Genomic DNA, 14,234 nt, shown 5'->3' on the forward strand with positions numbered 1-14,234 from the left:
TTCAGGGACATTTAATGGGCAAGGGAGCATGACATAACCTCGAAGGAAAAGAAGGAATGACTGCCAGTGGAAAAAGTGGATGGTGTTCCATTAAGTTCCGAGCCGATTCCCTACAAAGCAAATAAATTCTCCACAGAATCAGAAACCGTCAGGAACAGCTGTCATTTGATTTAATCAAAACAGTACATTATACCCTTATATTGGGAATACTGTGGTTGAGAAAACACAACCCGTATGTGAACTGGAGAGCAGGCACAGTTTCCTTTGCTTCCGAAATCTGTGTCCAACATTGTTTCTAGGAACAAGAACACATAAAATCATCTTCGGCCCCCAGGGCCTTGAATAACGTTAATGCCCTACCCTCAGAATATGTGATATACAAGGAAGTAGTTGGTGAGGACCAGGAAATACAACTGCTGTCTCATAGAAAAGAGGACTGCACAATTGATCTACTTCCAGGTATCACGATTCCATCCAGAAAGGATGTTTGGATCATCAGAAGCAGAAAAAAGGACCTACGCGAATACCCGGACAAGAACCTGCAAAATGGCTTGATACATCCATCTAAGGCTCCAGGAGGTGCTTTGTTTTTCGTGCCCAAAAGAGACCTCAGAGCTACGTACAGGCTTGGACTTTCCGGAACTTAATCAAATCCCTCAAAAAGACAAAGGGCCTCATCATGACCTCGGCGGTAACCCTTAAATCCGGCGGTAGCGCTATTACCGCCGGATTTAAGGGTCCGCCGAATCTGGGCCTCGGCGGATTTCAACCCAGCTCTGAGCTGGTGTGAAATCCGCCGAGAATTCACGCTCATACCGCCGGCAGGAAATCCACCGGCGGTATGAGCGCGAAATTTGCCCATTGAGCCCAATGGGGAATGGGGCATTCCCGAATGGGCTCAATGGGGAATGGGGACTTCCAAGTCCGCCCAACTCGCGATCCCGCGCTATTAGCGCCGGGGGCTATGGCAGTCACGTTAATAGCCCCCGCGCTAATACCGCCAGCATTACCGCCGAGGTCGTGATGAGGCCCACTGTATCCTGTGAGGAGTCAGAAATGAAAGTCTGACACAAATTTGCCATGTTTTTGGTTAAAGACTTTTATTAACACAAAAGAGGTTGGGAAAAGGCCTTTCTGATCCTGCTCTTAACATATCTAAAACCATAAACTAAGGATCTGTCTGCGCCAGGATGTCAAAATCAAAACTGTTCTATACTGACCCTCACACTACAAACCAAATTATTAGGTGAAACAAGAAATGTCTTTAACCTGGTGATTGCAAAACGAGTTAATGAAGGAAAAATAGAACAGCTCCAGCATAAAGGTTCTCCAAGGTAAAAGAAACTTGGTTCCAGAGGGTGATTCCCTTCCCCTGGATTCTTCAACACTTCCAAACATTTCTTGAAATAACAGTTATTCGTGTCTTTCTTGGCCCACAACAATCTTGTTAGTTACAAAGCTCCTTTGCCTTGTAGTTCCTTCTTTCAAAAGTTGCTTCTTTTGTTCAACAAACTGTGTCCTTTCTTGGGACTCCCTGTAGGTTTGCAACTGTCTGGTATACTCCCCTGCCAGGACTTCTTATATTCATAGGTAACAGTTCCTCTTTTACTTCCACAATTGTTTATATCTTCTTTGGTTTTGTATTTTTGGTTGTTTCAACGTTCGCTCTGGGTTTCCCCCTTATGCTCATTCCATACACGCATATATGGCTGGGGTTCATATGTTCAATATGCCTTCTTGGTTTGCAAACTCTCTCCTTAATGTCTCAATTTCTGTGGCTTTAGAGTTAACGAATTGTGTTTGGCGTGGTTGCATAAAAACGCACCAGGGTCCCCACTTTGCTTGGGTTGACTCACCGGCTGTGTGGCGTCTTTGGTCCCGTTTGCACGTTTACGTGGCAAAGCTTTGCCGCCTGCTTTCCCCTCTGAACTGCTTTCACATTGTGCCTGCCTTCTTTCCTTCCTTCAGGTCTTGGTAGGTGAAACGTTGCTTTCTGCGGTTGTCGAACACCCAGGAATCCTTCCTCGGTTCCTAGAGTGTCTGCGGCATGTCCTGCTCACGCAACTTTCCTCTGGCTTCTTGCTGGCAAGCCCCTTGGCTCTGCCACACCATTTCATGTTTCCAGGGACCACACGCCTTGCACAGAGGTACAACTTCTCCCAAACAGTAGCAGCTCTTGAGAGGGCCAGTCCTCACATGCCAGCAAAGCCCTTCAGACTTCTTCCCATAAACTTAAATGGGCTTCACCCCACTTGGGCAAAGAAACAGACTTTCTGGTGTTCCCCCTCAGTGAGGGAGACTGCAGCCTCTAGTGGGCTGTGGCACTCTGCTGCTGCCAAGGGTTTACCCTTCTTCCTGGAGGTGGTAGACTGGCCTCCTTGACACCTGTAGTGCTTTCTAGCTCCCCACAGGTAGTTGGGAGGTAATGGTTCCCCCTTGCTTCTTTTGGCATAGCAGTATACAGCCGGTCCTTCTCCAGCACAACATTTCTGCGCGAGGTCCTCAAGGGAGGAACTCTCTCACACTTCCTGAGTCTTTCCTCTTTTTTACATTGGCTCTGGCCAATAGGATTTGGGCAAGGACTACACTGCTGACCATGGCAAGTGATCATCATTACTCTCGCCTCTTTCTCGTTCCAGTGGTGTGAGGATTGTGGGAATAGTAGGTTTTAAAGGAAAACTAGGTTTCGAAGAAGAGTATGTGGAACTGGGAAAAGTGTCTTTAATTTTGCAAAGCCAGTTAGTTGTGAGTTGGCTTTTGGGATGTGACCAAAGCTTTCCACTACTCTCTATGGGAGGAAGAGGGAAGGAACCACAATGTCCCATTAGATTGTAGCAAATGGGGGATTCATCCAGAAGGGGGAAAAGGGCTCACCGCGTCTCACCCAATGAAGTCAGGATATCCCTGCAGAGGTTGTCTCCCCCGGTCCCCACATGTGATCCTCCCTCATAAAGCCGATCAGGATCAGGTAGTTGCTGCTGTCCCCTACTCAAATGGGAGGAGGTCACTGCCGGGAAAACAGTGATGACTATCAGATTCATCACAATCCTTTACTCATGATCAAAGACACATTGGAGGCTTTACTTTACTTTACAGAATTTATTATGCGCAGCCATGGACCCTAGTGCTTGCGGGCGCAACAAGACAAAACAACGATTAACATTTATAAGCTGGTAGAGTAGCAAGGCTGTTAGAGAAGCAAGGATTTTTCCTAAACTGAATTCACGCGTACCACCTTATCCACATTAAGCCCGGGGATGAATGGAAACTAGTGTTAAGAACGCCCTATGGACTCTATGAATACTGAGTAACGACCTTTGGGCTTGCAAATGTCCAAGCATTTTTCAACATGGACCGGATATTCCGCGATCTTATGTACACCTCATCGATCGTGTACTTCGATATTCTTGTATTCTCACAATCTTTGGCTGAACATCACGCTCATGTAATGGAAGTTCTAAGCCATCTAAAGAAATCACAATCCCAAAGCGAAACTTGGCAAAACTGTATTCCATGCTTTATCTGTCACATATCTAGGATACATTTTATCACCAGAAGGTGTTGCAATGAATCCTAGGAAAGTGGATGCCATTTTACAATGGGAAGACCACACATCGGTTGTAAAGACTGGAGGGGGGCATCTGTACTTCTGCCCTTTATATGGTTTGGTCAAAGGCACAGAGCACCCCAGCCAAGGTTCTCTATATGGTAGCTTGTATGAGCAACCAAAGCTTAAGCACTCGGGAGGTGATGCAGGCTGGTTCTTAGGTACAGTGAGTTCCCAAGCCCCCACAAAAGAATGTCCACTTTGAAGTGCTCTGAAACACATTGTGTATAGGCGCTATATGAATAAATTATCATATCATATCACACACTTAAGTGATAACAAAGCTTCTTTATATAAAAAATAACACTTTGTACACAGACAGTTCTATTCAAATAATGGCAAATGTATACACTCTCTATGTGGTACCACACTAGGCTTAAATTCAGTACAAATGCACCAACTGCTGAAGGAAGAAAGGCAGGTTAGATGTAGAACATAGGCAGTACACTTTCATGAGATTCAAATAGTAATACTGTGGGAGGATCACCCCCACCTGGGCAGCCTGGAATGGAAAAATTAGGGAGTACCTGATTTTGTCTTTTACAGCCTAGTCTAAAAATGTTCAATAATGCTCTGCTTTCTTGATGTCACAGGAGAACAGGATCCAAGATGACTCTGGGACCTCTGGACGACTCCTGAGGCTAGAAGATGCCCTTCCTCATTAAAGTACCTTTGGTGCCTTGGCAGGCGAAGTGGCAGGGTTTCTTGGCTTCACTCGATGGGACCCCTCAAGGATAGACCCCCTTTGAAAGAAGGAGTCGCTGGGATGCCATGGCCAAGAGAAAAAGAGGAATCAAGTACTTTTGAAAAGACAACAGTTTCAGTCTTCGCGGTGGCCTCCTTTGGATGGGGATTACTTTGTTCGTGTATGTCCTAGGAAGGTGAAACTTGCTGTGGACTCCGAAAAGGCCTGGCTGAAGAAGATAAGACCCCACGGGAAATTGGATGCCTTTCAGTGGCGACGGGTGCAGTGGCGGAAGTAGGTGTCAGGTTTCAGGATTTTGCTGTTTATTGACTTTTGGCTATTCAGTGCTACAGTCGCAGCACAGACATCTGATTGGCTTCTGGCTACCTGGACTCGACCACTGTCTTCTGGCTACCTGGACTCGCCCACTGGACTGGACTACTGACCCTCACCAAAGCTGGACACTAGTGACATCGTATTCTGATTTTGGTGGCTGAAAACCCACCAGCGGATCTACTTCTGCACACAGTGAACTGGAATCTTCTTCAGTGGGAAAACATGGTCAGATGTCATGTCAGGGATGTCCCATGAAGAATTCTTTGATCAGGTAGAACTTTTGCAGCTCTGGGTGTCAAGCAGCACTATGCCAGGATACCCTCTCTTCTGGGTGATAGACAGCAATCTGGCTTCCAGTGGTCACACACACTCTTCCGGACCCTGGGTGACACAACTGGACTTCTTCGACTGAAGTTGTCCAAGCACTTCTCTTCTGGACTCACAATGAGCCCTTCTCCGGATAGCAGGCATATAGGTGTGACTTCCTGGGCACTTCGGATGAAGAGTAACAAGTGACGATGGTCCCTCGTAGTTCGGGGAGGTCTCCTAAACAGGTCCTCTCTGGTTTAGTCCTTGTAAAAACATAGCCGCTTTCGGATTACGTGAAGGCAATGCAGCAGTAGACTTCTCCAGCTGGGCTCCAGGGAACAGCTTCTTCTTGCTTTAGCTTCAACTTCAGATTTGCTTCTGCACAAATTGGTGAGTGAGAGGTCCCCCGTTATACACATTGGTTCCCCATTCACTCAGGGTGAGCCAGGCTCAGCAGCCAATCATTCACAAGTGTTTTAATGCAGGAAGGCAGCCAATCAGGTTCACAGGCATTCAGGCCATTCACTCCACTCAGACATCCGATACAAAGAATGTGGATTGGGCTAAGCACCCCGCCTTTCAACAAAATAAACTGCATTCACTCCAGTTTCACTCTGGGGTGTCTTAGGCATTTTGTCACACACACCACACCTAGACCCCCACAATACAATATGTGAGTACACTTCAGACTAAATTTATACATACAGGTCCCACCCCAGGGGTGTACCCACAAAACACAGCCCCTGGGAAGGCTCCAGCCAGTCTGACAGGAGGCAGTCCCAGAGCCATACATGGTATTTCCACCCAATAGCCAGTCAAGAAGAAGGGGACAGAGGAAGGGCGTCCCAGGACATTGGGAACAATGTCAAAGGCAATAGAAATCAAGAGGCTACAGTGGCCATCTTGCCTTTCTTCAGGAATCCATGGCAGTGCCTGTGTCTCCCAAAAATGGAGGCCACTCAGAGCAACTGCCAAGTCAGCATGTAGCTGCCACCAGCCCACACCGTGCTCTGTGGGCAGCAGACAGGTGACCAAAAACACACAAGGAGTACAAGGGTGTCCCCCATACCCATGGGTGCCATAAGAGAATCCCATTGGTGTTGTTCAAAAGGAAAACATGGAGGGCTGCACTGCCAGATGTCCAGGCTGGACCTCAGTGGCCTACAACAGAGAAAACACAAACACAGAAGTGGTAGGACAAGGACTAGGAGACCCTGTTGCTCCACAAGGCATTTTCAGCATCACATCAGTCAAACAACTTTAGCAATTACTAGGTCTCGCAAACTTCTACTGTAAGTTTGTTGACCATTTTTCCTTGTGGGCAAAACCCCTGACAGATCTGCTCTGAAAAGAAAACAGCACTTCAGATGGATTGAACTTCAAGAACAAGCATTTCAGAACCTAACAAACACGTTTACTCAAGCCCCAATTCTCTGCCAACAAGATACCGAATTACTGTTTGTAGTCAAAGCAGATGCTTCTGAAGGAGCCATTGGGGCGGTGTTATTACAGCTTCAAACGGATGACAAAGAACATCCAGTGGCTTATATGTCCCGAATTCTAACTTCTAGTGAGAAACTATTCTGTCCTCAAGAAGGAACTGTTGGCTCTTAAACCGGTGTGATCTGAATGGAGGCATCTCCTGATAGGCGCAGCTCATCAGGAGGAATTTCAAACTGACCCCCGCAACCCGCAGGCATTACAAAGCTTGGAATGCAGAAATAGTAAGTAAGCCTACCTAGCTTGCTTACTATTTCTGCATTCCAAGCTTTGTAATGCCTGCGGGTTGCGGGGGTCAGTTTGAAATTCCTCCTGATGAGCTGCGCCTATCAGGAGATGCCTCCACACACACAGAGATGCCTTATTTCGAAAAGAGACGTATGGCTCAAAATAACACCAGAAAAGGTACTACCTTCCACAACATTTGTGTACGCGATACATACCTTCCTACAACAACTATTTGCTGATACCAAAATCCTACCGACGCTACTCCATCTATGCGATTATATGAACATCAAGGATATCTATTTACAAACAAAAGGATCCATCTTCATTCTCAACCACTCCAGAGAAAGGTTCTCCAGATGTTTCATGATCATTCCACCTCGGGTCACAGAGGACAATCGCGTACTAAGGCAGCCATAGCCGATACTTTTGGTGGCCAAGATGGCAACTTGATAAGGAAAGACACGTAAAATCATGCGTCATTTGTGCACAGAACAAAAGAGTTTCTCAACCACCACTTGGAAAATTGGAACCTTTGCCTGTTCCCACTAGACTTTGGGAAGCAATTGCTACTGATTTTATCATGGAATTGCCTCCTTCTGATGGCAAGACGGTCATTATAGTGCCATTGACAGTTTCACAAAAAAAGCACGTTTTTCTGCTTTTCCAAAATTACCTACTGCTATAGAAATGGCAATAATATTTCTTCATGAGATATCCCTGCTGCATGGGTTGCCTTCTTTGATTGTATCTGACGGAGGACCTCAACATGTCTCTAGATTTTGAAGCAATGCATGTTCCACTTTAAATATCAGTCGAGATCTGTCGTCTGAATAGCAACCACAGTCTAATGCACAAACAGAAAGAATGAATTAGTATTAGAGCAGTACTTATTTTGTCTCAGTAACACTTTAGATGCAACTTGAGCACCCTTCCTACATGTAGCAGAATTTGCTTATTACAATGCATACCACTCATCAATAAAGAACACCCTGTTTTTGTGCCCTATGGCTACCACCCACAGTGTTTTCCGGAATTGTCGTTACAAAAAGACGCAAGTCCCGACTATTGATCAGTGGGCATTGATCTCCAGAACAGTCATTGGTTGGTTAAGGAACAACTTTTTATTGCACGCGAAAGAATGAAGACATTTGCCTACAGGAACAGGCAGGAAGCACCTTCTTTTGTAGTAGGCGATCTTGTTAGGCTGGCTTCTAAAACCTTGCTTTGGCATTTAGTACCTTCTAAACTCGCTCGAAGATATTTTGGACCCTTATGGATACGTCAGTGCATTCATTCTGTAGCTTCCCAACTGGATTTACCCACTGCCTGGAAACTGATTCATACCGTCCCTTCTTCGCCCATATTCGGGTAAGCCAGAAGACCATTTCTCTGTAGCCAGACCTCCCCCAGTAATGATAGATGGTGATCCGGAATACGAGGTCGAGGACATCTGTGACTCACATTATCGTAGAGGGGTTCTACAATATTTTTTTCATTATGCCCATTGTAATAGAACTTGGGAACCGGCTCACCATCTGCATGCTCCTGTTTTAGTTTGCCAGTATCATCATCTCAAGCCCTTTAAATCTAGATTTGAGGCCTTGGAAAGGGGACATGCTGTCATGAATAGACATGCGTTTTGTTTCAGGCACGCCCTCTGGTCCCGGCATGCTATCTTTGGAAGGCGCCGGTGATGGACTAGTTGTTGCTTCTGGATTCTGACATTTTCAGCTCAGACTCCGCGTATCTGCCGTTACTTGAATCGTTGCTACGGCCCTAGTCCATTCCTTTTGCTCGAATGACCCGTTGTCTTTTGCTTGTTTCGTTTCTATTGCCTTCCTTGCTGTCTGTGTCCAATTGGTTCCCGTTCCTTTTGTCTAGTCCTGGTCTACCCCTTCGTCTCTAGATCGCTGTTGCCTTCTACTATACTTTCCTGCTTATGCCTTCTGGATTCAAGTCTCCAGTCTCCTGCAATTGGATCCTGATTTCTCTTCGATACTCAGCCTTGAACCCCGGATCCGACTGCAAGTCTTCTTGGACACCTCGACAGGGGGTTTCTTCCCCAGAGGGTTTTCCTCCTCCATTTGAATCTGTATAGGGAGAACGCCTCGCTGCTTACCCCCATGGCACTTATAGATTGGAGCAGCAGACTGGCTTCTTCCATAAACAGTCCTTACATATTCGAGTCTCGAACCAAGCGAAAAACTGAGGTAAGACGTATTGTGTCACAAGAGTTTGACAGTTAAGGTCCAAATTATGACATAGGTAGCAGTATAAATAACAGCCATGGACAAGAGAGGGTATTGGAGTTGGTTGGCAATAACTGAGGAAAGAGAGAGCAGAGGCAAGGACAAGATAATAGGGGAGGAGAGGAGAAGGAAAAACATGTAGAGGAGTGCGGTGGGAGGGGGAAAGAGAAAAGAGGGCACTAGAGGGAGAGAGAGATGAGAAAGGAGATGAACTGGAGAAGGAGAAAAGTGAGAGACAGAAAGAGAAGACCAACCAGAGGATGCACAAGGGAAGGGAGGAGGAGGTTGAGCAGCTGAAGGAGGAAAGAGAGGGGAGGGGCAAGAGAAAGAAAGTGAGGAGATGAGGAAATAAACTGCTTGGGGGGGCGAGACAAAGATAAACGTAGAAAGAGAAAGAAAACAAGGGAAAAAAGATGAGAAAAGAGAAAAATAGGGTTGTAAGAGTAGAGGGGAAGGAATTCCTAGCGTGGCAAAAGAGACAGGGAAAAGAGGTGGAAAAACAAAACTTGAAGAAGAGTAGAGAATAAAAGGTGATGGAGGAAAACAGGGCGCTGAGCAAAAGTTGGGCCTGATGGGCAATTAGAAAGTTGCTGCAAAATGAGCACCAAAAGAACCAGTTCAAAGCAGCATTAAGAAAATGATAGCGGTCTCTTGTCTATTCAGGGAAAATGCAGCCAGCCTGCAAGGGAACAAGATTGTCCTCTGGGGTACATCTACATTTAAGAGTCTGATAACTGGCCCTCGTCAAGATGACCTAATGCATCAGGATGGAAGTTCCAGGTAGCAACATGGGCCAGAGGACCAATGAGACATCTTGACCAAGAGAGGTCTCTGTAGCCAAGAACAGCCAACCAAACATCCTGACCAAGAAAGTTCTGAATGTCCAACAAATAAGTGTCTGAGAACACATTAACCCAGGAACCGTGAGCGACTGTTGAACTTAAACAAGGTGACAGAGCCCTGATACAGAATAAGGGACTGACGCATGAACCATTGTCCTTAAGAGACTAGAGAAATCACTGGACACCTCATTTGTTATTTTACCTGCAGTCCCTGTTAGGGACTCTTTAAGAAAAGGTTGCAGTGTGAGGTCAGTGCATTGAGTAATAAAAGGGCCTCACGTTTCGCATGCAGTTAGTGCATGAGCAGAGCCCAGTACCTAACACATGTCTGTGTTTATTTGGGTCACTAGGGCCCCGACATACTGATCCTGTGTGCAAACGCAGCGTTCTACATGCCAGTGAAGGGTGCGCTCGCTCGCCATTAGTGCGACAAATGCTCAGGCTGCAGGGGGAAGGAAATGCTGCAGCACTGCACACGGGAGGAGAGACGCTGCACGGTGTCGACCTGAAGGTGAGCGGCTGCAGGACTTCCAGCAGTCAGCCCCAGGCCTACTACAGCAGTGATTATATTCATGTTCCTTTCTCTAAACTCTGTGGATGCAGTATGTGCATTGAAGAAAAACGATTTGATGAGTATTTCTTCTTACACAGAATTGCAGGAAAGATAGATCAGCAGGTTCAGTGCTCAATGGGTTCAGTGCTAGCTGCTGCAATCTGTTTGTGATCTCCAGGTCACAGGTTTGAATCCCGGCAAGACCAATTCAGCCTTTCATACTTCCAAGGTCAGTAAGTGAGTACCAACTCCGGTTGAGTAATATTGGAAGTAAATATGTTCTCTGTAAAGTGCTTTGGCGAAAGTGCTATATAAATAACACATAATTATCATTATAAGAGATTGCGGCTCCACAAGGAGTACTTCTGTGCCACCGAAGTCTTCTCCGAGAAGGAAGGAGGCATTTGCCCGCATCCTGTGTGGCTGTGGGGTGGTACTCTGAAGAAGGGCACTTTTCTGTTCAGCTGCTGCATCCTTTATTTTCTCCTTGGAAACCCTGTTCTGTGAGTGCAAAGATGGCTGATGAAGAGAAAGGGGCACAGGTTGCTGGCAGATTGCCAAGACAACAGGGATCATTGGCCCCAATGTTAGAATTTGACATCTCTGTGCCCCCCTCGAGCCGGGGTCCAAGGTGGAATCTGTGGATTGAGAGGCTGGAAATGTACCTTGATGCCACTAGTGAGTTAAATGACAATGCCAAAACGTCCACATTATTATATTCAGCAGGCACAGCGATGCATACATTATTTAAGACTCCTCGTCCAACTGGCAATTCGTATGCTGCAGCCAGTGACATATTAAGGGAGTTTTTCACCCATATTGTTAACATTGATTATGAGCGCTTCATCATGAGGTCTGCCGAACAAAGAGAGGATGAGACTCTGGGTGTTTTCCATGGTAGGCTCCATCAGTTGGCATTCACATGTGCTCTAGCGAATGAAGTGGAGGAAGTCTGGCAGCAGCGGATTCTGGGTTGTTTCTCAGTGAAAATGAGAAGACAGATTCTACAGGAACCTGGAATCACACTGGTGGGGATCCTAGAACTGTGTAGGTCACATGAGTTAGCTGATGTAAGGGTGTCCAAAATGGATGCCACGACGAAGGCCATAGAGTTGGAAGAAGTGTGCACAGTGGGAAAGCATCAGATGATCATGCCAGGCAAGAAAGGGATGTGGTTCAGCAAAGACAAGCGGGCAGAGAAGACATTGATGTGCCCACAGTGTGGATATGATCTGCCACACTCCACAGATTGCCCAGCAAAGGGTCACACACGTGGGAGATGTAGCATCGGAAACCACTTTGCAAGGAGGCGTCATGCCCCAGTGCCTGCTGTACAACCAAGGGGAAAGGCGAAACCCAAACAGCCATTTCAAAAAGGAAAGCAAAAGGTTGCACGAGTAGAGCCGGCTGAGAAAGAAGAGGAACGGTCAGTCAGGGGAGAGGATGAGGCGGGTGTATTTATTCTTCATTACCAGCCTGCTGGAAAGAGGAAGAAATAGGAAACATCAGCCAACGTATCTAGTACATATCCACAATAGAGATACCACTGTTCTCATCGACACTGGCACATCAATGAATGTGATGGCCGACACTCACTACAGAGCTCTGCGCAGACTCCCCTCCCCCGGTCACTGGACAATGCAAGTACATATTCACATTTGGTGGAACTAAGCCATTGCCGCTGGATGGCATGTTCATTGCATCTGTACAAAATGAAGGGGAGAAAATTCAAGGCCAAGTTCTATGTAACGAAAGTGAGCGAAGACACTCCTTCGTTGCGCAACGTTTTGGAGGCTCTCAAAAATGTGAATTTTGCATGTGGGGTCTACATTGAAGATGTGCAGTCGCTGATTGAAAGGTTCAGTGCAGTGACATTTTATCAGGGATTGGAATGATGAAAGGTGAGCCCATCCGTCTCCATATAGATGACACAGTCCAGCCAGTGGCTCTTAAGCACAGCTGCGTACCATTTCACCAGAGAAAACAGGTAGAACAAGAGCTTGAAAAACTGTTAAACATGGACACAATCAAGCCAGTTGTCTGTCCCATCCCGTGGGTGTCCCTAATTGTAGTGGCACACAAGCCCAAACAACCGAACTCTGTCAGAATCTGTGTGGACATGTGTCTCCCAAAAAAGGCAATTTAAATGGAGAGGCACAGCACAACCATGATCAACAATGTTGTGGCCTGCCTGCAGGGAGCAGTATTTTTCTCAAGGCTAGATCTAAGAGCTGCCTATTACCAGTTGGTTCTACACCCTGCATTATGTTGCATCACAACGTTAACCACTGACAAGGGCCTATACTGTTACAAGCGGTTACGTTTTGGAATATCCTACGCTGCAGAGGTGTTTCAGAACTCAGTGAGATGATTGCTGGCATACAAGGTGCCATAAACCTAAGTGATGACATTCTAGTATTTGCCCAATCAGATGTGGTTCACCTTGACTGACTGGAGAAGGTACTCGAAAGAGTGTGATCTTTGGGCCGGATGTTGCACAAAGAAAAGTGTGCATTTCTGCACAGAAGGCTGGGGTTTTTCGATTTTATCTTTCAAGAAGAAGGCATCTTAGTAGATCCTGCTAAGGTCAAGGACATCCAGAGTGCAAAACCTCCCATAAATGTGTTGGAGGTGTGTAACTTTCAGGGAATAGTCACATATTTTGAACAGTTGTCGGAGTCCCTTCATAATTTGACGAAGAAAAAGAATCAATGGCAATGAACACCATTAGAACAGGCAGCTTTTGATGACATCAAGAGCACGCTCACTGTGGAGAGCACAATGTCATTCTTCGACCCTGACCAGAAGACGGAGATGATCGTGGATGCAGGCCTATTCGGTCTGGGAGCCGTGCTAACAGACAAACAGAAGGGGTGAGACGAAGCCTTTGGCGTATACAAGCAGAGATCTGTCGCCACTGAACAGCAATGCTCGCAGAATGAGCAAGAGGGGCTGGCTGTGCTGTGGGGCTGCAGACTTTTTCATGTCTTTGTGTATGGAAACCAGTAACAGTGATAACTGACCACAAACCTCTTTGTCCCATTCCTCTTCAAGTACATCTTCAAAACCACCTGCGTGTATAGAAAAGTGAAGGTTAGCCCTTCAAGAATACAATGTGACAATGATTTATCACCCAGGGAACGATAATGCGGCTGACTACCTGTCCAGACACCCTGCCCCTTGCACCTCCAAGTCAAATGATTGAAGAAAGCCTGACGGAGGAATACATCTGTTTGGTTACTGAATCTGCCATTCCAAACTCTATTTCGGTGAGTGAAATCAGGGGGTGTCGCGGGACGAATCCTTCTGGATTATGAGAGACGCTGTCACAAGTGGAGAGTGGAAGGGAATACTAGCAAGTCTTGACAAATGCACAAATAGCACCAAAATGGCGTTAGAGCAATTGTGGCGAGTGAAGAATGAGCTCACGTTCACAGCCGAAGGTGGTTGCGTTGGCAAACCCCATGGGTTTGTGAAAGCGTGCGTCTGGTGTCAGGCAGTCGCTCCGGCGCAAAGGGAGCCTCGCATTTTGTCCATGGAAAGAAGCTGCAGGTCCTGGGAAACTGTACATATTGATTTTGGATCCACTAGCAGAGACACCCACTGTCTGTAATATTTGAACAGTGGTCAAGATACACAGAGGTTAAGTTTGTGGATTCCCTGGCCCTGAAGGATGTAGTTCCAGTCATGGAGAAGGTGTTTCCGACTCAAGAATTCACACATGAAATGTGTTCCGACAATGGACCCCCTCAGGGAGGAGTCTCAGACGTTGTGCAATCTTGTGGCATCCATCATAGAAAGATTACCCCAAGGTGGCCCAGAGCCAATAGGGAGGCAGACGCTTCACGGTTACTCTAAACAAGGTGTTTAGAATTGCACATGGGCAGGGAACGTGCCTAAGGTAGCACAGGTAGTATAGCTCAGT

Source organism: Ambystoma mexicanum, chromosome 10, assembly GCF_040938575.1.
Source record: "Ambystoma mexicanum isolate Mex_15411 chromosome 10, UKY_AmexF1_1, whole genome shotgun sequence".
Taxonomy (NCBI): domain Eukaryota; kingdom Metazoa; phylum Chordata; class Amphibia; order Caudata; family Ambystomatidae; genus Ambystoma; species Ambystoma mexicanum.